The sequence below is a fragment of the Scyliorhinus torazame genome, chromosome 21 (genome assembly GCF_047496885.1).
Source record: "Scyliorhinus torazame isolate Kashiwa2021f chromosome 21, sScyTor2.1, whole genome shotgun sequence".
NCBI lineage: Eukaryota > Metazoa > Chordata > Chondrichthyes > Carcharhiniformes > Scyliorhinidae > Scyliorhinus > Scyliorhinus torazame.
The window spans coordinates 29459461-29484847 of NC_092727.1; the positions used below are offsets into that span (position 1 = coordinate 29459461).

The window sequence follows — 25387 nt, forward strand, 5'->3', positions numbered from 1 at the left end:
TCAATCTGCAGTAATGAGGCAAGGGGAGGGTTTAGATCTCTCTAAGTCTGTAAGAAGTTAAATCCCTAAAATTGACTCCGGGTTTCAATCCCAACATTATACGCCCTCTTCCGCATTACACTTGGAGGGTTTAAAGGCATTGCAGACATTTGCACCCTCCCAGAACAAGATCTTCTCCCAGTGGACCCCAGTGTGCACCCATTACTATTGGCCGTCGAGGTACCTGTCACTGGCGAGACACCCGCTAAGTCTCGGCCACTTCCCGAATTTCTGTTCTCTCTTCTCCGGCAAGATTGTTGGCTCATGTGTGTGGTAGAGAAGGACAACATTTGTGGAGGGTGTGAGAGGGCCATAGGATGAGTGTGAATGTGAATGTTGGCTGTTCTGAAGGAGTGTGAGGTGCATGGAGCAAGATAAATGAGTGCAACTGCAGTGTGTGTTTTGAGGAATGCTGGAAAAGTCAGAGTGAAGAATTTAATGGAGGCGATGGGTGTCTTGCCACCACTGGAGAGCCCCACATTACCGACTTTTAGGAAGGTCCATCAAATTAAGTAACAAATAGGCATTTAACGGGATGGCAGGCTTTCCCCAGGATCAAGGACCCCAGGGGCAGAAATTGCAACCCACCCCCACTGAAAACTTCCAGCCAATCAGAGGCTAGCTGGGCATTGCTTGGCAATTCCATGAGGCAAGCGTTGGCTGCTGTCTGTAAGGCACGTACCCGAGGACCAGGACATCCGAGGGACCCAAGCCACAATTAAGTGATGGAAGGAGGGCTGTTGCGAGGTGGGGAAAGGAGCGGTGGCAATATGGTAGGGGGTGGCTCTCAGAAGGCTTGCCCACTCCCCCTTTCCAGTGCTGTGTTCCTCAATCAACATATGATACCACTGATAGGCCAGGAAACCCGGATGCGGGGCGTTAACAAAAACAGAAGTGCTGGAAAAACCCAGCAGGTGGCCAGACAAACAAGGTTCATATTTCAAGACCATGTTGGCGCTTCTTTGAAGCTGAGAGATTCTACTGTTAAGGCCCAGTTAAGGAGCCTCAGAGAGTTTCCAACCCACATATCGTCTTGCCTTTTCATCAGGGATCCATGTGAGAAAATTCCACTGGCTGAATCAATCATGCTGTCTTTGATGGGCTTCATGGAATTTGACAGAAAGAGATCATTGTATGAAGAACAACTGCTGTCTGCTCTACTACAGGTGTGCAAAGAGTCACATTACATGGGGCAAAGTTTCATGTTCCCTGTCGGCGGGTTTGTAGGTGGATAGGTGGGTTCTGGGACAGGCAAGAAGGCCGTTGCTCCAACTGAGGCCTTTCAGTGGCTTATTATTGATCATTTCAGGGCCATTTACCACCCAGTCTCAATTTTCAGGGTGGCGGGAGAAGTTCAGGGGCAAATTAATATGTGCAGGCCTCAAGCATGAAGGAGTAGTGCATCTCCAACAGCAGCATCCTTTTAACATTGGACGAACAGCACCACCCCCTCCCACCCAAACATCAGACCAAAACTGGTCTGATTAGTAAGTTTGCAGACGACACCAAGGTTAGTGAAATTGTGGATAGCGATGAGGACTGTCAGAGGATACAGCAGGATATAGATTGTTTGGAGACTTGGGTGGAGAGATGGCAGATGGAGTTTAATCCAGACAAATGTAAGGTAATGCATTTTGGAAAGTCTAATAAAGGTAGGGAATATATAGTGAATGGTAGAACCCTCAAAAGTATTGACAGTCAGAGAGATCTAGGTGTACAGGTCCATAGATCACTGAAAGGGGCAACACAGGTGGAGAAGGTAGTCAAGAGGGCATACGGCATGCTTGCCTTCATTGGCTGGGGCATTGAGTATAAAAATTGGCAAGTCATGTTGCAGCTGTATAGAACCTTAGTTTGGCCACACTTGGAGTATAGTGTTAAATTCTGGTCGCCACACTACCAGAAGGATGTGGAGGCTTTAGAGAGGGTGCAGAAGAGATTTACCAGGATGTTGCCTGGTATGAAGGGCATTAGCTATGAGGAGCGGTTGAATAAACTCGGTTTGTTCTCACTGGAACGAAGGAGGTTGAGGGGCGACCTGATAGAGGTCTACAAAATTATGAGGGGCATAGAGAGGGTGGATAGTCAGAGACTTTTTCTCAGGGTAGAGGGGTTAATTACTAGGGGGCATAGGTTTAAGGTGCGAGGGGCAAGGTTTAGAGGAGATGTACGAGGCAAGTTTTTTACACAGAGGGTAGTGGATGCCTGGAACTCGCTGCCGGAGGAGGTGGTGGAAGCAGGGACGATAGTGACATTTAATGGGCATCTTGACAAATACATGAATAGGATGGGAATAGAGGGATACGGACCCAGGAAGTGTAGAAGATTTTAGTTTTGACGGGCAGCATGGTCAGCGCAGGCTTGGAGGGCCGAAGGGCCTGTTCCTGTGCTGTACTTTTCTTTGTTCTTTTTATGACCCTTGCAGGGGACTTCGTCCTCACACCTCCACCCCCAGCCTTTCCAACGCCACCCCAAAAAACCCATATCCAAACACCCCTGTCCCCAGACCTCAACTGCCTCCTCTGCCTCGAGACCCTCCCCAAAATGTCCCTGGTCCTGGACTCCCACAACTTAGGTTCTGGGAACTGCTTGCAGTTCCAATGTTGCCCACTGCAGCTCCTGGCACTATAGGGACTGAGGGGCAGTTGTCCCGCCTGCAGACAATTAACACACATTGGAGCATGAAATGACTGCAGGCAGCCAGTACGGGCAGGGATATTGTTCCCACTGACTTCTCAGATGGCCAGGAGAAAAACTCCAGCAACCGGAATATCCTGGCTGGTACTATAAAGTTGACATGAAAAAGTAAAGCGAGACAAATGTAACTGGCCTGTATTAGCTTAATTGCAAATGCTTTTTGTGTGAACTCTAGGGGGAAAAAATGTTGTTCATCCCAATGAGAAGTTTGGAGAAATGAGTAATGAACTGGGAGCAATCTCAGTCAGTGCTGCTGACTTGCTGCTCAAGGGGTTTGCTGACCCAAGTCTTCCAGAGAAATGGCGAGCAACATCAGCAATGGAGAATGAGCACAGGCCCTCTTAATTATGATTATAACACGAAACACGCACATGAATCAAACCAGCTGGAGATCCTGTTTATCAAGCTATTGACATCATTCTAGTGGAGGTCAAATTTGGACATTTATTAATAGATTTTTTCAGGGATGAATTCCAACTGATTTGCATGAGATCTACGCAGTGCTGAGAGAAATAAAAGTTAATCGTTATCGATAGATTCAAAAATATAATCTTTTTTTCTACCAACAGTAAAGCAGCATCATAGGTTATACCACAATATCGGATGATGTATATTGATTTTGGTAATTCATTGAACGTAATCAATTGAATGTTTAATATCCAGCGTAATGGACAGTATTGGACAGTATTTGGCGTGATACATGATGTTGACCCCTTAGCTCCGACATCATTGGTGGATTTTTTAGTTGGCAGAATTTTACCGTCCCGTCGAAATTAATGGAATTTTGAATGGCTCACCGCATTACATGGCCCCGCCCCCACCTTGAATGGGCGGTAAGATTCCATACCTAGTTACCGGGGAGAAATGTCACTACTTGATTTGCAGGGCGAAAAACTTTCAGCATGTTTTAAGTTTCCTAATTTATAAAACACGACACGGTGGCCCCATGTTTACAAATACTGGGTGGAAACTAACTATATTTTTTCAAACTCTCAGGTACTGACTGAAAACCGACATGTAGCTCTCCAGTTGCATAGCCCAGTATTCACTCCAGATCTTCAACCTCCCTGAGTAATCAAAAAAATCAGCGGGCGGGATTTATGCCATCGGGATGGCAGGGCGGGGGCAGAATCCAGCTCCACAGAAATCGGGGCGCCATCTTTAATGGGTGCACCGATCAGAACTGAAGATCAACCCAATCCCCACCATAGAGGTATTGCTGGGGTAACCCCCCCCCAGCCTATAATTGAGGCTGTTCCTCTGCAGTACGGAAGCATTCCACCCACCCCGCCCTCCGCTGCTTGCTCTCCCCACCGTGCCTGCAAGTCCCCCCCCCACTCAATGAGCTTGGTGCTCTTTCCCACACTACACATAATGAGCACCCCCCCCCCCCCACCCCCCCCCCCCACCCCCCCCCCCCCCCCCCGCCCCAAGTGGCTCCCCAGAGAGCCTGCCCCGGCATTGCTCCTTGGTGCCAACCTGTGTCACATTATATGGGGCAGAGGTTCATGTTCACTACAGATGTGCAAAGAGTCACATTACATGGGGTGGATAGGTGGGGTTCTGGAATGGGCAAGAAGGCGGTTGCCTCAACTGAGGCCACGTGCGAGGGCACGGTCCGGGCAACCCCCCCCCACCCCCCCCCGTAGCTATACTTACCTTCCCTCCCCCAGAGGAATCCTCTCAACTGAATCACATTTTTAAAAACCTGAATATTCAGCAAGGGGAGGTCAAGTGGCGGGGCTCTGGGTAATTACACTCAAATATATTCATAAATATTAAAGTGTGGTTCTCGCCGGGTTGGGCATGAACCTCGTGGCATCACCAACAAGGAGCATGGAAATTCGAGAAATGCGATCTCTCCAGAGTGAATCATGTTTCCCGATTCTCTCCAGATTTTCCACACATTCTGTAGTGGACATGAAACACATTGCCGATCCCGTGGACCGCTAACGTGGACTCAAAATCGCCCCCACTATCTGCAAGGTCACAGATTCCTTTACAGTAGCTTCTCTGTAATTGAGTGGTCACCACTTCTGATGTAGAGGATGGCCAGATGACCAGTAGAGGAGCCACACAGTGAACTTGTTACTAATATGGTTGTGGTAGCAAGGTACCATAGGATAGCAGATTGCAGACTTCGCACTTTACAATGATTGTATTCCTGAAGATTTGAAACATTGCGACCTTCACATAAAAATGGAAAAGTGAGAAGTTGCTTTACAATTCCCAAAGATAAATGACCTAGAAAATCCCCAGGGATCCGTCATCTAGAAGTTTGGACACAGAGAAGACAGCCTGTTATGCGGAGTTAACCCTTGAGTGCTTTTTTTATATAGTATGTTACAGATTAAAAATATTGAAGGAGGTTGGGTATGGAACATTTACCACTTTATGCACCAAGTCTCATCTCTCCCAGGTTAGATATTTCACGTGTTATATTCATGATCCAATTCCCACTATCCCCGAGCAATGTTGCTTAACCTCATTCTTGAAAGAGCACCTCCTTTTGCACTACAACAATCTCATTTGCTGCAGAAGCTTTCCTGAAACTGTTGGAGAGGCTGCCAGTTAGTGCTAAGTTATGGCAATTGTTATACCATGTAATCACACCCACTTCGATGCTGAATGTCACTGTCCAAACTCATTTCACTTAAACACCCTTCCAGCTGGCAGCTAGCACAGAATTTCACTTCACTTGTTCTGGGCTGCATTTGATTGCAGGGGGCAGAATTGAAATAACTGAGGTATGTCTGGAATAATCTTTCTGGTACTTTGACACTGAATCACTGAATACATGCTCGGAAATCTAGTATATGACCTTCATTTTAGCAGATGTTTCCGTGGGCAGAATTATGTGGTTACCCTGCTGCAGGTTTGCTCATAAAGTTCCCCAGCAGGCCTCCCGCTATGCTGAGGCCGGCCCCTATCCGAGCTTTTGGATCAATCCCAATTGTGAAGCTGGTGGGAGGAGTCCAGGGATGGAGAGGAAGCTCAGCAAGTCACACTGTTGGGCGCTGGGCATGAAGGGGGGAAGAACACTTCTCTCAAGGTCTCCCATGAATGCTCCCTTCCCTCTTGACCTCTCCATCATGGCCCCTCACCAACTCTGGCCTCACCTCAGCCCTTCTGCTGTGAGACAGCCTGGGGAGGCAATGGCATAATGGTATTGTCACTGGACCAGCAAGCCAGAGACCCAGGGTAATCCCCAGGGGTCCCGTGTTCACAACCCACCACGGCAGTGTTTGAAATTTGAATGATGTCTAATGATGACCACAAAACCATTGTAGATTTTTGTAAAAACCCATGTGGTTCGCTAATGTCCTTTAGGGAAGAAAATCTGCCATCTTTACCTGGTCTGGCCTACGTGTGACTCCAGACCCACAGCATGTGGTTGACTCTTAAATCCCTGTGAAATGGCCGAGCAAGCCACTCAACTCAAGGGCAGTTAAGGAAGGGTAACAATATTGGCCCAGCCAGCGATACCCACATCCCATGAATTATTTTTTTTTTAAACGTAACCGTTCCTCAACGCCAGAACTTAGAATCTGGGGAGTGCTACTGCTGGTGGTGCAGGAATCAGAGCTGCCAACCAACCAAATTGACCGTTAGCTCTCTGAGGTGGGACTTATGCCCCTCCCTTAGACAGAAGTCTCACATCCAGCCAATTAACAATCTTTGGAGTGGATCAGCAGGGCTATGTTCCTTTGAGGTGGTGGGATAGAAAACTCGCCATCGGTAAAAGTCCGCCCCATGTCTTCTAAACACCAGAGTGAACCTTTGGCTTTGTAGCTGCCACTACTGAACATGTAAGTACCTCCCCCATATACTCTAATTCCATGATCTGACCTGAATCCATCTGGGTGGAGTAAAATGGTCAAGACTCACAACTCAGTACAACTCACTATTCTTTCAACTGCTTATTGTGCTACCGACATCATACAAATGTCAGTACCCTGCACCCTTCAATTTTAATCAAACCCAAAAACGCTCTTCCATTTAACTCTCTTCCATTTTTACACAGTACCTCAGGGAATTATGTCCCCATCTGTGTGCATGAATAATCAAACCTGTCGCTATCCTTGCAAGTCACACCCTTGTCCCTAAACACATGCTTCTTAGAGTGCAAAAAAAAACACCTGTGACAATGATTGATGCAATATCCCCCAACTTCCACCCACTTCCCCGCTTTTCATTGTAAAGTCTTGTGTCAATAACACCATCCAAGACAAAGCAGCCCTCTTGATTGCTCCCCCTTCCACAAACATTCAAATCATCCACCACCGAAGAACAGTGGCAGCCGTGTGTATCGTCTACAAGATGCACTGCAGCAACTCATTAAGGTTCCTTACCTTCCAAACCCATGACCACTGCCATCTAGAAGGAAAGGTGCAGCTGATGCCTGGAAACTCCACCACCTGCAGGTTCCCCTCCAAGTCACTCATCACCCTGACTTGGAAATATATCACCGTCCCTTCACTGTCACTGGGGCAAAATTCTTCCTAACAGTGCTGTTTCTATACCTCAAGGACTGCAGGGGTTCAAGAAGGCAATTCACCACCAGCTTCTGTAGAGCAATGAGGGATGGGCACTAAATACTGGCCTAACCAGTGATGCCCACATCCTGTAAATGAATTTTAAAAATTTATAAATTAATATCTAAAGGTGTTTCCAAAGGGAATATCTTGCATTTACTGGCATCATCATATTGGTGAATGAATTTTACCCTCTGAAACAATTTTGGAATTAGCATTTCTGAGGGATGTGGGTGCTGATCCAGAAGTAATGGAACCACAGCCGTTACTTGGTGACTACAGGAGTTCAATAGTCACGACAGTCTCTTAAATTTGGGCAAATATCTACCATTGAGAGGTCTCTCTGTACCAGCTATCTATTGGTTAACATATTTGTGAAGTTATTTCATCCTGTCTGTGACCCTGTTTGAATAATTCCATTTCAGTTCCCAGCTTGTTTTTTTTTACAAGTTCAATTAGAAGTCTTGTTGGTTCCTGGGGTAAAAGACTTGGCTCAGTTTTGTCCACTGTTCATTTACAAACTGCCTTTACAGTACAGTCACTTGACCTTTGCTGTTGGTTCTCTTCTAAGTTAAATGCTTTCTGGCTAAAGGAGTGGCTACAATTGCTGCCTGTGAGTCACAAAATGATTCAAACTCTACTCCGGGTGGAGAAAACCTGAGTATCATTGCACATTCTGTAATGTCCTTTTTATTATATTGAAGCACCTCAGAGTGCGACATGATCTGTACAGAAACTCAAATATCATTGTACTTTCTGTGACGGCCAATGTTGTCCCTTTATTTCTTGAGGGTTCACAACTGACACGTCACACAAATTACACAAGACTGATAGCATTTACTTTTTTTAAATGATTTTATCAGAGTTACAAAGTCAGAGCTCAGAGTGTGGACAGGGGCAGACCCCTAATCCAGTTCCTTGCCTGCTCCAAAAACCAATTCATGGTCCCCACAAGAGAGACATACCAGATCCAGGCATCACACCTGACCTCATGTTCATCTTAACCAAAAGGCCGAGAAGTGATGATATTATTTACTTAAAGTCTCTTTTTGTACTAATATGTCACAAAGACTTTAAAATCGATAAATGTCACACAGACCCTAACTCACTGAATGTCACACAGACTCTTTAACTCAATATACTAATAAATGTTACTCAACTCATGAATCAAACTCAAGTATCTCCCTAGCGGAAAGGCGCTCTTCTCTGGGGCCACTTCACTGGTCCCTAAAGCACTGACTTCGGATTATCTCCTGCGGTGGTTGTTCCCAGGGTTTTCACTCCCAAGGCTTCAATCTCCCTTACCTTTTTACCAATTTCTTCAGACTTTTAGAATGTTCGATGACTTATGTATAAGACCCCCATGTAGCTGGGGTAATTCTTACCAAAGGTCAGGTAAACGGGGAACATCTGTTACATGCTCCCTAAGACGTTTTCCACCTTAACATCTCTTTGCAACCACAAAGATCAGATGACCCTCTTGCTCAGGGACTGCTGTTATCTAACTCCAGTCTTCCTTCATCCTTTTCACTATGAAGTTTCTATCTTTTGTTTATGATCTATCTTGTGGTTCACTACAGTAGGTGTCAGGATACCTGTGGCTTTCCATTACTGTGCACCTTTTATTGCAGTACTTGACCAAATTTCCCATCATACAGTCTGGTTCGGCTACACCATTTTGAATTGTTTTGGAAATGTTCCTGTAGATATTTTATGAATAAAGTACATTTTTGCAAAAGAAATCCCTGTTCCAGAAGGTCCCTGCAAGTGAAAACTGAGGTCCTGCCTCGCATATTTGGGTTGATGTTCTAGCAAGATACTTGCGTGGTGTCTTTGGGTTCTCTTTCTGTAGACCGAGTGGTAATGTGAGAATGTGATGACACTGTTACATAAGAGACTACATGGTGGGACTTATCCCCGGGAGCATGGTAGAGCACAAGTGTTGAAGTAGCTGCTAAGCTAGTGAATAAAATACACTTTGTTGAAAGTCCTTGCTCTCAGTAAATCAGGAACCCAACACATTTTTACTAATTATGGATTATAAAAGCACATAAAACCCTCTTATCAGAAAGGGCTAACTACCCAATTGCTTGACATAAAGATAGTTAAGGCAACAAAAAGAGTAGTCATGTGGAAGCCTACGAATCCTTCCACGTCTTCACAATATTCTCCACAGAAGAGTCAAATCTGAGAACAATAACCTAGAGATGAATGTCATTTATGCAGTAGATTTTATGGTATCTATCTGACTTGATTCTTGCAACCTTTCAACACCAATTATTTTTGCATTACGTCTTATTTTCAATTACACAAAATCAATCAGGCAGAGTTATTGTGAAATTAATTCCCAGTACTTAATGATATTGGACAGAGTCAAAGTCTAAAATGCACATTACAAATCTGTGCAGCTGGCAGAGGTTTGTCTACGTTTTATTAGGGTGCACTGAAAAAAAGCACTGAAGGCTCATCAGATCTTCATATCACAAACTATATTTTGCAATAAGTTATCTCAGTACATTTATTTTTGTGCAAACTACTCCAGACATTTCATGAAAAATAGTTTCTTCCCTTCCCTGCGCCACACATCATCGTCTGATTGAACTTAGCTTAGGTTGCAGATTTCTCCGCAGCCCCTGCCAATAATAACAATTGTTAGAAGCCTTGTTAGGGTGGCCAAGATTGGTCACTTGATTTTTCCGCCCTCCCGTCCCAGTTATTGGAAAAGATGCATAATTTGTGAAAGGATTTCTTCAAAGTAGGTTATCCTTTCAACTGTTCTTCCTCCCAAAGTATCTTTCAAAGTATCCTAACTCGCTTATAAACAGAGCTGTAATCAAATGAATGTGAATCAGTCATCAGCACCAGGCTGGCCATAGATAAACCAAGACAAATTGTTTCATCCTCTCATCAAGCTCTTTTAGCTGTGTGCTAATTGTTACTCCTCTGTTTACTTCTCCCCATAGTTCTCTCCCATTAGAACCCCAGATGTTCATCTCTATCGCCCTTACTTGATAGGTTATTTGTGGATTTTGTTGTTCTCGAAATAAACTTTCCTATTAAATGTTCTCGACTCATTTTGAGATGTTGGAGCCTTTTACCCAAAGATAGAACTGCAAGTAAAGAAATCTTCCTCATAGAATGTTCCCAGTCGAGATTCTACAGCCCAATCAGGTGTAGTATGAGTTAGGTGCAAATCTCTCTCTACTCTGCCTCAGCATTGACGTCAGGATTCTCCCATTGTGAGACTAAGTGCGATGGCGGGCAGCTCAGATGGCTGGCCAGACAGAGCGCAGGATCTCTCGCCAGATTCTGCACTAGAAAGTTCAATAATTAAGCATAGATGTGTTTCCCTCCAACTCTCCTGACAAAGAGTCATCAAGACGTTAGCTCCCTTCTCTCGCCACAGATTCTGTCAAACCTGCTGAGATTGTCCAGTATTTTCTGTTTTTGTTTCAAATTCCAGCATCCATACTAATTTGCTTTTATGTCCCTGAGGCCCCGTTGTTTGGCTGCAGCCACGTTGGGGTCCAGCTTCCCTCCCCTACATCTTTCCTCCACCTTCTAGTGTTTGTCTTCTTTATCAACCTCCTTGCCTCTCTCTCTGTCATCATGAGCCCTCGCTTACACCACCCATTCCCACCCCCCACGTCATGCACAACCCTCCTTCCACATTGCCCCCCTTGTCTTCATCAGGCAACATGATCCCCCACGCCCGGCCTCAGCTCGCACCCCCACCCCGGTCAATCTTCAGACCTTTCTTGCATTGATTGCATGAGTCCCACAGCGCAGTGCTGCCCAGATAGACACTGGTGTGCGACAACAGGAGGAACAAAATCCCTGTATTCCCCAATCCCAAATGCTGTACTGATTCAAGACCGTGACACAGGAGGGTCCATGGGTCCAGCTGCATGGTGCTGTCCATGAAGACCAGCTCAGCATGTAGATGGAGGGCATGAATCGGTCTGCCCGATTGGTGAACTGCGCATCAGGAGCTGCGCAGAGCTATGGCAGGAAGGCTTAGTTCCACTCACCTTGTTAACTGAGGACGGCCTTGTGCACACCACACTTTAGCAATCAGGTCTCAGAACTGGATTAATTTCATGCTGACGTGACGCAAGATTGGAAGGCCAGATGGGATTCCAGCAGGCAGCTGTTTTAATGAGCATCCATGAGATACAAATGAATAAAAATGGCATTCATACTATCTGTGGTAGTCTGTGTAGAGGTATTACGGTACCTGGTAATGCTGGAACACCATTGGTAGATATTGTACGTTTCCTATTGGTCAAGCTGCATGGTAGCTCCGCCCTGCAAGGCGGGGTATAAGAGCCCGTGCCGCCCCAGCAGCCTTCATTCTGTACCTGAGCTGCTGGGGGAAACATCTAGCTTATTAAAGCCTTCAGTTGGACTACAACCTCGCTTTAGTGGTCATTGATCGTGCATCAATTTAATAAGCTAGATTTAAAAGGATGGAGCTCCGAATCAAGCCGGAGTGTCTGCAACTCAGCCCCCACGCGGCAAACTCAGCGGCAACCTTCAAGCACTGGCTGGCGTGTTTTAAAGGATATCTCAGAACGGCCGAAAACACACCCACGGGAGAACAGAAATTGCAAGTCCTGCACTCGAGGGTGAGCCCGGAAATTTACACCCTCATCGAGGATGTAGACGACTTTGATGCAGCAATGGAGCTGCTAAAAGGACATTATATTCGTCCGGTAAACCAGGTCTACGCCTGACATCTGCTAGCAACGAGGCGACAAATCCCTGGGGAATCGCTGGAAGAATTCTACCGTGCGCTCCTGGAGTTGGGGAGAAACTGCAGCTGCCCGCAAGTTTCGACGAGCGACCACACAGAACTCTTGATCCAGGGTGCTTTCGTGGCAGGTATGCTGTCCTCCCAAATCCGCCAGCGATTGCTGGAAAAAGACACCATAGGCCTCAAGGTGGCACGGGCCCTTGCAGGCTCCCTGGATGTGGCCTCCAGAAATGCCCACGCTTACATTCCCGACCGCGCGGCAGTCCCCTGGGCAGCGTGGAACCCCTCCGCAGCCGACCCCGAGACATCCCCCATCCCCCCACAAGCTTGTGCTGCAAGGCGGCCTGGCAACCCCGGGGGGCCCCGCTGCTACTTTTGCGGGCAGGCCAAGCATCCCGGCAGCACTGCCCGGCCCACGCATCCACCTGCAAGGGATGCAGTAAAAAGGGCCACTTCGTGGTGGTATGCCAGGCCCGTGCGGTCGCCGCGATCCCCGGCGGTGAATGCGGACCGCCACCACCAACCTCTCCACGGTCCCCGTGCGACCAGCAGGCGCCACCATCTTCCTCCTCCAGGGCCACGTGCGGCCCCCGGGCACCGCCATCTTGTCCCGTGGACGCCACGTTCGATGGATGGGCGCCGCCATTTTCTGCACCCCCCAGCCATGTGCGACCAATGGGAGCTGCCATCTTGGATGGACTCCCAGGATCCCAGCGCGGCTGACCGCACACCGCCCGAAGAGAACACTCAAGAGCTGCGATTAGCCTCGGTGACCCTGGACCAGTACCGGCCTCGAACACTCTCAACTGCTACAACAACAGTACTAATCAATGGGCACGAGATGTCCTGCTTAATCGACTCTGGGAGCACGGAGAGCTTCATACACCCCGACACGGTAAGGTGCTGTTGTCTTATCGTCCACCCCGTTAATCAAAAAATCTCCCTGGCCTCTGGTTCCCACTCAGTAGAGATAAAGGGGTTTTGTGTAGCAAACCTCACAGTCCAGGGAAGGGAGTTTAAAAATTACCGTCTCTATGTCCTTCTCAACCTCTGCGCGGCTACACTCCTAGGTTTAGACTTCCAGTGTAATCTCCAAAGTCTAACTTTCAAATTCAGCGGCCCTATACCCCCTCTCACTGTCTGCAGCCTCGCGACCCTCAAGGTCGACCCGCCTTCCCTGTTTGCGAACCTCACCCCGGATTGCAAACCCGTCGCCACCAGGAGCAGACGGTACAGTGCCCAGGATCGGATCTTTATTAGGTCAGAGGTCCAACGGCTACTGAGGGAAGGAGTTATTGAAGCTAGCAACAGTCCCTGGAGAGCTCAGATTAGCTGATAATGCACGTACCCAAGGTAGCAGTGTGCTGTTACAGTTGAGTAGTTAATAAAATTGAGTTACACCATCTCCAGCCGTGTTGGACCGTTTGTACATTAGAACACCCAACACGACATGATACCAGAAGTAGACGCACACCAGCGCCTGTGTGACTTACCTGCAACGCATCAGCAATCTGCCGTCCTGCACCACGGAGAACATCAACCCGCCGCCGCCACTCCAAATCGCTGGCAATTTCGGGGTCAATTGGAAACTGTTCAAGTAGTGCTTCCAGCTCTTCCTCGAGGCCACAGACAGGGAGAATGCATCAGACACCAGGAAGATTGCCCTTCTTCTCTCCATGGCGGGGCAACACGCCATCCACATCTTTAACTCCCTTACATTTGCGGACGGCGAGGACAAAACCAAATACAAGACGGTGCTCCTGAAGTTCGACGAACACTTCAGCGTTGAAGTAAACAAAAGCTTCAAAAGATACCTGTTCCAGCAGCGCCTGCAGGGTAAGGACGAACATTTCCAGTCTTATTTAACACACCTCCGCATCCTCGCGCAGTCCTGCGGCTATGGGACCACCTCTGACTCCATGATACGCGACCAGATAGTTTTCGGAGGCAGCACGGTAGCATTGTGGACAGCATAATTGCTTCACAGCTCCAGGGTCCCAGGTTCGATGCCGGCTTGGGTCACTGTCTGTGCGGAGTCTGCACATCCTCCCCGTGTGTAGGTGGGTCTTCTCCGCGTGCTCCGGTTTCCTCCCACAGTCCAAAGATGTGCAGGTTAGGTGGATTGGCCATGATAAATTGCCCTTAGTGTCCAAAACTGCCCTTAGTGTTGGGTGGGGTTACTGGGTTATGGGGATAGGGTGGAGGTGTGGACTTGGATAGCGTGCTCTTTCCAAGAGCCGTGTGCAGACTCGATGGGCCGAATGGCCTCCTTCTGCACTGTAAATTCTATGTTGGATACCCTGCGCCAGCAGCTCCTTCGGGTCAAGCAACTCACCCTGGCTCGACAGGCCATAGTAGAAGCTGTGCGACATTTGAGGCATTACGTGGCCGGCAGGAGATTCACTCTCCTCACTGACCAATGGTCGGTTGCTTTCATAAATGGTCGGTTGCTTTCGATACAGCACAGCGGGGCAAGATAAAAAACGATAAGATCTTGCGGTGGAGGATCGAACTCCACTCTCCACCAACAACTACGAGATCTTGTATCATCCCAGGAAGCTAAACGAGCCTCCTGATGCCCTGTCCCGCGGCACATGTGCCAATGCACAAGTGGACCGTCTCCGAACCCTCCACGAGAACCTCTGCCACCCAGGGGTCACTCGCTTTTTCCACTTTATCAAGACCCGCATCCTGCCCTCCTCCATCGAGGAGGTCAGGACAGCCACCAGGGACTGTCGGATCTGCGCGGAGTGCAAACCGCACTTCTCCGGCCAGAGAAAGTGCACCTGATAAAGGCTTCCCGTCCCTTTGAGCGCCTCAGCATGGGCGTCAAAGGCCCCCTCCCCTCCACTGACTGCAACACGTACTTCCTGAACGTGATTGACGAGTACTCCCCGTTCCCATTCGCCATCCCCTGCCCCGACACGAACCGCAACCACCGTCATCAAGGCCCTCTATACCATCTTTGCACTGTTCAGGTTCCCCGCTTACATACATAGTGATAGGGGGTCCTCCTTTATGAGCGACGAACTGCGTCAATACCTGCTCAGCAAGGGCATCGCCTCGAGCAGGACGACGAGTTACAACCCCCGGGGTGACGGACAGGTAGAGAGGGAGAACGGAACGGTCTGGAAGACCGTCCTACTGGCCCTACGGTCCAGGAATCTCCCAGTCTCCCACTGGCAAGAAGTCCTCCCAGATGCCCTCCACTCCATCTGGTCACTGCTTTGTACCACGACCAACCAAATACCTCACGAACGTCTCCTGGTCTTCCCCAGGAAGTCCTCCTCTGGGACCTCGCTCCTGACCTGGCTGGCAGCATCCGGACCCATCCAGCTCCGAAAACACGTGCGGGCGCACAAGTCAGACCCGTTGGTCCAGAGGGTTCATCTTCTCCACGCTAACCCCCCGTATGCCTGTGGCGTACCCCGACGGCCGACAAGATACGGTCTCCCTACGAGACCTGGCACCTGCCGGATACCCACACACACCCCAGCCACCAGTCCCACCCTCCCTCCCACCAATGCACCTTACTGGAGGATCGGTCCTTCCACCGGCCCCGTCTAGGCCTCCCCACCCACCGACGCATCCCACAGACGCTCCCTTCCCAGGTCAACCGTTTTCTCCACCAGCGCCGTCTAGGGGTGTTGAAGCTGCCACAGAGATCGAGGCCACTCTCCCGGAGTCACAGACGCCCGAGCCTCCACCGGAGTCACCACCGAAGCTTTGACGATCACAGAGGACGACCAGGGCCCCCGATCGACTGATTGCTTCATTTTAAAGTGTATAGTTAATTATGAATCTGTAAATAGTTACAAAACGCTGTTACCATGTTGTAATATCAAGCCACCATCCCCGCCGGACTCTTTTTTAAAAGGGGGTGAATGTGGTAGTCTGTGTAGAGGTATTATGGTACCTGGTAATGCTGGAACACCATTGGTAGATATTGTACGTTTCCTGTTGGTCAAGCTGTATGGTAGCTCACCCTGCAAGGCAGGGTATAAGAGCCCGTGCCGCCCCAGCAGCCTTCATTCTGTATCTGAGCTGCTGGGGAAGATATCTAGCTTATTAAAGCCTTCAGTTGGACTACAACCTCGCTTTAGTGGTCATTGATCGTGCATCACTATCTGTGTTACCTTCCAGCCCAAGCCTAGAGTTGAAAGGAGTGCGCTGGTCCACCGCTCCACCCCATGCCCCATTGCTATTATCAATGTTAAAATTAATTACACAGGCAAGAGGTGCAATTGTATGATCATTACACAGCTTTTTACCGAAAACATACGTTTATCCTGATAAAGGATTATGCCCTGGAGGACTATGGTCCCATTTTGTCATTTAATCAAGTAACTAAGCTGTTTCAGAGCACTGTAAATAAGAAAATCAGAGAATCTTACAGGTTCTTCTTCAGCAATCACTCGCGAATCAGTATGATTGTCCATCTGAGGAACTCCGTGTTACTGGTCATGGGTTCCGTGCGTCCTTGAGAGGCTGATGAGCCCGATCCTAGAGCTGCATCTTCAACCGCACACAAGGCAGGTGTTTCCGGATGGCAGGATCAGTTCTTGGACTCTAGATCTCTGGTATTCCTTTCTAAGGCTCCTTTTACAGGCCTTCTCTCGCCATCGGGTGTCCTGGAAGAATTGTGTCCCTTCAATCAGGAGGATCCTCCAAGTAGGCCTCTTCTGAACAAAGGATCTCCCAGGCATTGACGTCGATGCTGCATTTCTTGAGGTAGGCCTTCAGGATGTCTTTGAAGTGCTTCCTTTGTCCTCCTTTTGTTCGGAAGTTTTCCTTGAGCTCCGCAAAGCTTTGGCAGTCAGGACTCTGACATCCTGAGCACATGGCTGGCCCAGCACAGAAGGAGACAATTCAGATAACTGTATTGGTCATTTCACAGAGCTGTCCAGTCCACTCCCCCGTGTGTGCTTTCTCCCTATGAGCTTGCTAATGAGCCCTCTTCAAATATCAGTGTCACAAATAGGCTTACATTAACATTGCAATGAAGCTGCTGTGAAAAGTACTTGCCTAATGCCTTTTGAAAGTTCCTATGGAATCTCATTCCACCACCCTTTCAAGTAGTGTATTCCAGATCTTAACAATCCTCTGTGTGAAAAAGAAATTCTCCTAATTGCCTCTCTTAAACATAGAACATAGAAAAATACAGCACAGTACAGGCCCTTCGGCCCACGATGTTGTGCCGAACCTTTGTCCTAGATTAATCATAGATTATCATTGAATTTACAGTGCAGAAGGAGGCCATTCGGCACATTGAGTCTGCACCGGCTCTTGGAAAGAGCACCCTACCGAAAGTCAACACCTCCACCCAACACTAAGGGCAATTTTGGACACTAAGGCCAATTTATCATGGCCAATCCACCTAACCTGCACATCTTTGGACTGTGGGAGGAAACCGGAGCACCCGGAGGAAACCCACGCAGACATGGGGAGGATGTGCAGACTCCGCACAGACAGAGACCCAAGCCGGAATCGAACCTGGGACCCTGGAGCTGTGAAGCAATTGTGCTATCCACAATGCTACCATGCTGCCCTTAAGAACAAATAAATCTACACTATATAATTTTACCGTAATCCATGTACCTATCCAATAGCTGCTTGAAGGTCCCTAATGTTTCCGACTCAACTACTTCCACAGGCAGTGCATTCCATGCCCCCACTACTCTCTGGGTAAAGAACCTACCTCTGACACCCCCCCTATATCTTCCACAAAGATATCTCTTGTTTTTTTTTGCCAATTATTTTAAATCTGTGACATCTGGGATTCTCTTTTCCCGTCGGCAGCATACCCCACCCTTGGGTTTCCCGGCAGCGTGGGATGCCATCACTGGGAAATCCCATTGACAGCGGCAGGAGTAGAGAATCTCACCGCCAGCGAGCGGCGTCCCGCCAAGAAACACGAGGCTGGAGTTGCTGACCAACATGTTAGGGGAACGTTTCTCGCTATTTCCTCTTCTAAGTCCCTCATCATTTTGAATAACTCTATTGGATCTTCCTTTAGCTTTCTCTGCATTATGAGGAGTACAACCTCAGCTTCTCCAATCTCTGCCCAAAACTGATGTCCCTCATTAACGTTAACATTCTGAGAAACCACCTTTGAAAACAAAAACAATGTACTGATGAAGGCCCTGCCACGTTGACTGTGTTTCCCTCCAGATGCTGCCTGGCTTGCTGAATATTTTCAGCATTTACTATTTTTATTTTAACTTCTTCTGTACCCTCTCAAAAACCTTGCCAATCTTCCTAAAGCCCAGAGTTGTACGCAATGCTTCAGCTGCGGCTCTCGGTTGCACCATTTATTTTTTATCGTAGACGGGGTTCGGTTGAAATTCCTTGAGGGTTGCAACCCCGGTAGTCATGAAAATCGCTTATTGTCACAAGTAGGCTTCAAATGAAGTTACTGTGAAAAGCCCCTAGTCGCCGCATTCCAGCACCTGGACTGCAGTCACTGGCATTCCCAGCAATTATGCCACTTGACTTTGTGAATTTGTGAGACAGACTGGAATACCTTGAGCACCAAGTCTGAAAAACTCATGACAACCTCCTATCGTAGTTAGGTATCTAGGTCCAGCCATAACTTGTACTAGAGGAGGGGCTGGAGTGCTCATTTTATATTGTGGATCCAGACTGCTCCCCCGAGTTGAATTGCACTGATAGAAGACCACATACAACAAATGGATCTTATGTATGCCTCAAGCCACTTGCTGCACTGGCATCCACACATGCACACGATCCCGAGGAGCCAGCATGTTGGAAACTCCAGACATAGGCAGTGCCCACCTGCAGTTATGTTTCAATAACACTTGCCCTTAGAAGAATGGGTGGAGATTCTGCAGCCACAAGGCAACTTACAAACTCCCAGAGATTTTAGACATCGAACCTGACCAGGACTCTACCATTTCGCTGGGGTTTACTTTGGAGTTCCAGGGGGTGACTGATGGAATCTCTGAAGAATTGCAGCTTCCGATGTACTCTCTGGAAAATTGAGCCCCTGCAAACCACATCAATCTTGTGTCTGAATTTTTTTATATTTGCACCTTGGATTAGTGGTTGCAATCACACAGCATCACTCATCATTATCAGGTGTTGTATCTTCTGTGAACACTTCTCACTGAATCGCTCTGCTGGTTCTCAGAAGCAGAAATACAAAAAGGTAGCTGTGTGAATATTATGCAAACGAATGAATGGTTGAGGAGAATATACAGGCGAATATGTGTCGCTTTCTGGTGTCTTGGCCCCCAAACCACATTGTGAGCGTGCAGAATCGTAGTTTCACTCTTGACAGTCCCATGGAGTAGGGTTTTCAGAAGAGCCTCAAGAGATCCGAAGGTAATTCAGGTTCCAGAAGCTCAGCTTTGCTCACAAACAAGGCTTACAACTGAACACATGTTCCTTCCTAAATGAAGTGCTATCTCTCACTCATTGAAGCAGTAACAAGTAATTAACAAAACTGCATTTCAAGCTGTACTAGGAGCTCCACGTTGTTTCATTTCAGGATCATTGAACATTCGCAAAGTGCTAATTAAATAATTTGTGATCATCTTAGATCAACAAGTCATGCAACTTGATGGAGCTATCTTACTCTGTTCTTTTGTTTAATTTGTAAATAACTCTCCAGGTGATTTTCACTGCATGCCAATCTTTGACAGCAGAGTAAGTGGTCATAGAATCATAGAGGTTTACAGCATGGAAACAGGCCCTTCGGCCCAACCAGTCCATGCCGCCCAGTTTTTACCATTAAGCTAGTCCCAGTTGCCCGCACTTGGCCCATAACCCTCTATACCCATCTTACCCATGTAACTATCTAAATGTTTTTTAAAAGACACAATTGTACCCGCCTCTACTACTACCTCTGGCAGCCCATTCCAGACTACCCTCTGAGTGAAGAAATTGCCCCTCTGGGCCCTTCTGAATCTCTCCCCTCTCACCTTAAACCTATGCCCTCTAGTTTTAGACTCCCCTACCTTTGGGAAAAGATGTTGACTATCTACCTTATCTATGCCCCTCATTATTTTATAGACCTCTATAAGATCACCCCTAAGCCTCCTACGCTCCAGGGAAAAAAGTCCCAGTCTATCCAGCCTCTCCTTATAACTCAAACCATCAAGTCCCGGCAACATCCTAGTAAATCTTTTCTGCACTCTTTCCAGTTTAATAATATCCTTTCTATAATAGGGTGACCAGAACTGCACACAGTATTCCAAGTATGGCCGTACCAATGTCATGTACAACTTCAACAAGACGTTCCAACTCCTGTATTCAATGTTCTGACCAATGAAACCAAGCATGCCGAATGCCTTCTTCACCACCCTGTCCACCTGCGACTCCACCTTCAAGGAGCTATGAACCTGTACTCCTAGATCTCTTTGTTCTATAACTCTCCCCAACGCCATACCATTAACTGAGTAGGTCCTGGCCTGATTCGATCTGCCAAAATGCATCACCTCACATTTATCTAAATTAAACTCCATCTGCCATTCGTCGGCCCACTGGCCTAATTGATCAAGATCCCGTTGCAATCCTAGATAACCTTCTTCACTATCCACTGTGCCACCAATCTTGGTGTCATCTGCAAACTTACTAACCATGCCTCCTAAATTCTCATCCAAATCATTAATATAAATCACAAATAACAGTGGACCCAGCACCGATCCCTGAGGCACACCACTGGTCACAGGCCTCCAGTTTGAAAAACAACCCTCTACAACCACCCTCTGTCTTCTGTTGTCCAGCCAATTTTGAATCCAATTGGCAACCTCACCCTGGATCCCGTGAGCTTTAACCTTCTGCAACAACCTACCATGCGGTACCTTGTCAAAGGCTTTGCTAAAGTCCATGTAAACAACGTCTACTGCACTGCCCTCATCTACCTTCTTGGTCACCCCCTCAAAAAACTCAATCAAATTTGTGAGACATGATTTTCCACGCACAAAGCCATGCTGACTGCCCCGAATCAGTCCTTGCCTCTCTAAATGCTTGTAGATCCTGTCTCTCAGAATACCTTCTAGCAACTTACCTACTACAGACGTTAGGCTCACCGGTCTGTAGTTCCCAGGCTTTTCCCTGCTGCCCTTCTTAAACAAGGGCACAACATTCGCCACTCTCCAATCTTCAGGCACCTCACCTGTGGCTGCCGATGATTCAAATATCTCTGTTAGGGGACCCGCAATTTCCTCCCTAGCCTCCCACAACATCCTGGGATACATTTCATCAGGTCCCGGGAATTTATCTACCTTGATGCGCTTTAAGATTTCCAGCACCTCCTCCTCTATAATATGCACACTTCTCAAGACATCACTATTTATTTCCCTTAGTTTCCTAACATCCATGCCTTTCTCCACCGTGAATACCGATGAGAAATATTCATTCAGGATCGCACCCAACTCTTGTGGCTCTGCACATAGATGCCCTTGTTGATCCTTAAGAGGCCCTACTCTGTCCCTAATTACTCTTTTCCCCTTTATGTATTTGTAGAATCTCTTTGGATTCTCCCTTGCATTATTTGCCAAAGCAATTTCATGTCCCCTTTTTGCCCTCCTGATTTCCCTCTTAACTCTATTTCGACAATCTCTATACTCTTCAAGGGATCCACTTGATCCCAGTTGCTTATGTACGTCATATGCCTCCTCCTTCTTTTTGACCAGAGTCTCAATATCTCGAGTCATCCAGGGTTCCCTACTTCTACCAGCCTTGCCCTTCACTCTAAAGGGAATGTGCTTACCCTGCACCCTGGTTAACACGTTTTTAAAAGCCTCCCATTTACCAGCCGTCCCTTTGCCTGCCAACAGTCTCCCCCAATCTACCTCTGCAAGTTCCTGTCTGATACCATCAAAATTGGCCTTGCCCCAATTAAGAATTTTACCTCTTGGGCCAGACCTATCATTCTCCATAGCTATCTTAAAACTAATGGAGTTATGGTCACTTGTCCCAAAGTGATCTCTCACTAGCACTTCTGTCACTTGCCCTTCCTTATTTCCCAAGACGAGGTCAAGTTTTGCCCCCTCTCTAGTCGGTCCATCCACATACTGAATGAGAAATTCCTCCTGAATACACTCAACAAATTTCCCTCCATCCAAGCCCCTAATGCTATGGCTGTCCCAGTCAATGTTGGGAAAGTTAAAGTCCCCTACTACTACCACCGTATTATTCTTGCAGCTATCTGTAATCTCCTTACATATTTGCTCCTCAATTTCCCGCTGACTATTTGGGGGCCTGTAGTACAGTCCTACCAAGGTGATCTCTCCCTTCTTATTTTTCAGTTCCACCCATATAGACTCAGTGGGCGAACCCTCGGATATATCCCCTCTAAGTACTGCTGTGATGTTCTCCCTAATCAAAAACGCCACTCCCCCTCCTCTCTTACCTCCTGTTCTATCCTTTCTATAGCATCTGTACCCCGGAACATTGAGCTGCCAGTCCTGCCCCTCCCTTAGCCATGTTTCAGTCATAGCTATAATATCCCAGTCCCATGTGCCCGTCCATGCCCTGAGTTCATCCGCTTTGCCCGTCAGGCCCCTTGCATTGAAATAAATGCAGTTTAATGTAGACCTTCCTTGCTCTCTGCCCTGCTTTCTCAGGTCATGCTTTACACACTCTCCCTTCCTGCCTTTTGTTTCTGTCCCCACTGACTTCCTACATCGGTTCCCACCCCCCTGCCACATTAGTTTAAACCCTCCCCAACTGCACTAGCAAACACACCCCCGAGAACATTGGTTCCGGTCCCACCCAGATGCAGACCGTCCGATTTGTACAGGTCCCACCTCCCCCAGAACCGGTCCCAATGTCCCAGGAATTTGAAACCCTCCCTCTTGCACCACCTCTCAAGCCACGTATTCATCCTAGCTATCCTGTCATTCCTACTCTGACTATCACGTGGCACTGGTAGCAATCCTGAGATTACTACCTTTGAGGTCCTACTTTTTAGTTTAACTCCTAACTCCCTAAATTCAGCTTGGAGGACCTCATCCCGTTTTTTACCTATATCGTTGGTGCCTATATGCACCACGGCAGCTGGCTGTTCACCCTCCCCCTCCAGAATGCCCTGCAGCCGCTCCGAGACACAAGTCCTTGTGACTTTTGTGATAACCAGATTCTTCGGGGTAGATCTTGACTTTCTATACTCCGATGAAATATGTTATAGTCGGCAGCCTCCTCGCTCAAATGCTATTTCCGCTGACTACCCCACTCAGTCCTAACGCATCAGTTCTCTTCACTTTGCAGGTGGAGAAGCCTCCCTCATCTTAGAATCCCTACTGAGCAGAAGGAGGCCATTCATAGAACATAGAACATTACAGCGCAGTACAGGCCCTTCGGCTCTCGATGTTGCGTCGACCTGTGAAACCACTCTAAAGCCCATCTACACTATTCCCTTATCGTCCATATGTCTATCCAATGACCATTTGAATGCCCTTAGTGTTGGCGAGTCCATTACTGTTGCAGGCAGGGCATTCCACGCCCTTACTACTCTCTGAGTAAAGAACCTACCTCTGACATCTGTCATATATCTATATCCCCTCAATTTAAAACTATATCCCCTCGTGCTAGACATCACCATCCGAGGAAAAAGGCTCTCACTGTCCACCTTGTACAATCCTCTGATCATCTTGTATGCCTTAATTAAGTCACATCTTAACCTTTTCTAATTGGAGGGCTGTGACCAGTGGTGTTCCACAGGGATCAGTGCTGGGACCTTTGCTGTTTGTAGTATATATAAATGATTTGGAGGAAAATGTAACTGGTCTGATTAGTAAGTTTGCAGACGACACAAAGGTTGGTGGAATTGCGGATAGCGATGAGGACTGTCAGGGGATACAGCAGGATTTAGATTGTTTGCAGACTTGGGCGGAGAGATGGCAGATGGAGTTTAATCCGGACAAATGTGAGGTAATGCATTTTGGAAGGTCTAATGCAGGTAGGGAATATACAGTGAATGGTAGAACCCTCAAGAGGATTGAAAGTCAAAGAAATCTAGGAGTACAGGTCCACAGGTCACTGAAAGGGGCAACACAGGTGGAGAAGGTAGTCAAGAAGGCATACGGCATGCTTGCCTTCATTGGCCGGGGCATTGAGTATAAGAATTGGCAAGTCATGTTGCAGCTGTATAGAACCTTAGTTAGGCCACACTTGGAGTATAGTGTTCAATTCTGGTCGCCACACTACCAGAAGGATGTGGAGGCTTTAGAGAGGGTGCAGAAGAGATTTACCAGAATGTTGCCTGGTATGGAGGGCATTAGCTATGAGGAGCGGTTGAATAAACTCGGTTTGTTCTCACTGGAACGAAGGAGGTTGAGGGGCGACCTGATAGAGGTCTACAAAATTATGAGGGGCATAGACAGAGTGGATAGTCAGAGGCTTTTCCCCGGGGTAGAGGGGTCAATTACTAGGGGGCATAGGTTTAAGGTGAGAGGGGCAAGGTTTAGAGTAGATGTACGAGGCAAGTTTTTTACGCAGAGGGTAGTGGGTGCCTGGAACTCGCTACCGGAGGAGGTGGTGGAAGCAGGGACGATAGTGACATTTAAGGGGCATCTTGACAAATACATGAATAGGATGGGAATAGAGGGATATGGACCCAGGAAGTGTAGAAGATTGTAGTTTAATCGGGCAGCATGGTCGGCACAGGCTTGGAGGGCCGAAGGGCCTGTTCCTGTGCTGTACATTTCTTTGTTCTTTGTTCTTCTCTTTAACGAAAACAGCCTCAAGTCCCTCAGCCTTTCCTCATAAGATCTTCCCTCCATACCAGGCAACATTCTGGTAAATCTCCTCTGCACCCTTTCCAATGCTTCCACATCCTTCCTATAATGCGGCGACCAGAATTGCACGCAATACTCCAAATGCAGCCGCACCAGAGTTTTGTACAGCTGCAACATGACCTCATGGCTCCGAAACTCAATCCCTCTACCAATAAAAGCTAACACACCGTACGCCTTCTTAACAACCCTCTCAACCTGGGTGGCAACTTTCATGGATTTTATGTACATGGATACTGAGATCTCTCTGCTCATCCACACTGCCAAGAATCTTACCATTAGCCCAGTACTCTGTCTTCCTGTTATGCCTTCCAAAATGAATCACCTCACACTTTTCTGCATTAAACTCCATTTGCCACCTCTCAGCCCCGGGCTGCAGCTTATCTATGTCCCTCCGTAACTTGTAACATCCTTCCGCACTGTCCACAACTCCACCGACTTTAGTGTCATCTGCAAATTTACTCACCCATCCTTCTACGCCCTCCTCCAGGTCATTTATAAAAATGACAAACAGCAGTGGCCCCAAAACAGATCCTTGTGGTACACCACTAGTAACAGGACTCCAGTCTGAACATTTCCCATCAACCACCACACTTTGT

General features: G+C 47.6%; 1 protein-coding gene across 3 annotated transcripts in view; it reads left to right on the forward strand.

Annotated features, from left to right (window-relative positions):
- igsf9bb (immunoglobulin superfamily, member 9Bb) overlaps nucleotides 1-25387 on the forward strand; it is an 889343-nt gene that overhangs the window by 291808 nt on the left and 572148 nt on the right. The window lies entirely within an intron of this gene.